This window comes from Protobothrops mucrosquamatus, unplaced genomic scaffold, assembly GCF_001527695.2.
Source record: "Protobothrops mucrosquamatus isolate PMUCROS unplaced genomic scaffold, P.Mucros_1.0 scaffold1803, whole genome shotgun sequence".
Classification (NCBI taxonomy): domain Eukaryota; kingdom Metazoa; phylum Chordata; class Lepidosauria; order Squamata; family Viperidae; genus Protobothrops; species Protobothrops mucrosquamatus.
This window is the reverse complement of record NW_015387940.1, coordinates 128,703-129,612: the sequence shown is the minus strand read 5'-3', so window position 1 is coordinate 129,612 and position 910 is coordinate 128,703.

Sequence of the window (910 nt, the reverse complement as noted above, 5' to 3'; positions counted from 1 at the left end):
TGGCTTAGATGCTTTGCAGTATTCCAGAGAGCTGCTGTTAGCATTCAATGTCACCATATCAGAGTTTAGTTTCACTCCCCTTATTATTTATTGGTATGTATGTATGTATTTATTTATCAATTTATTTTATATCTTGCCCTTTTTTTACTAATATCTCAAGGCAACAAACATATCCAACACACTTTCCTTCTTCTATTTACCCAGCAACAACAACCCTGTGAGGTGGGTTGGACTGAAAGAGAATGACTGGCCCAAAGTCACCCAGCTGCTTTTCATGGCTAAGGCAGGACTTGAACTCAGTTTTCCTCTTCCTAGCCTGGCACCTTAACCATTAGACCAGGGGTCGGCAACCTTAAACACTCAAAGAGCCACTTGGACCTGTTTCCCAGAGAAAAGAAAACATTGGGAGCCGCAAAATTTGCACGCACACACGCGAGAGGGGGGAGCTTGATTGAAGAGTTTAATTAAAAAGAAATAGAGGCTGCTGTGCATGAATTCTCTCTCTCCCTCCCTCCCTCTTTCTCTCCCTGTCTCCCTCCCTCTCTTCCCCCCCTTCCTCTCTCCAATCTTCTGCTCACCTGGCAAGCTGGCTTCACGCTGTTCTCTGACAAGCTGACACACATTGTTATTGGGCTGGCTCTCCTGCCCTTTGTCTGCCAGTCCTCTTCCCCCACTCAGTGTGTGTGTGTGTGTGTGTGTGTGTGTGTGAGAGAGAGAGAGAGAGAGAGAGAGAGAGAGAGAGAGAGAGAGAGAGAGAGAGAGAGAGAGAAGTAATCTTCTCTCTGTTGCTTCCTGCTTCCTGCGGAGACTCAGCAAAGGCAGGAGTCCTGCCCAATAAGCTTGTCAGCTTGTCAGAGAACAGCATGAGGCAGAAGATCGGAGAGAGAGAGAGAGGGGGAGAGAGAGAGAG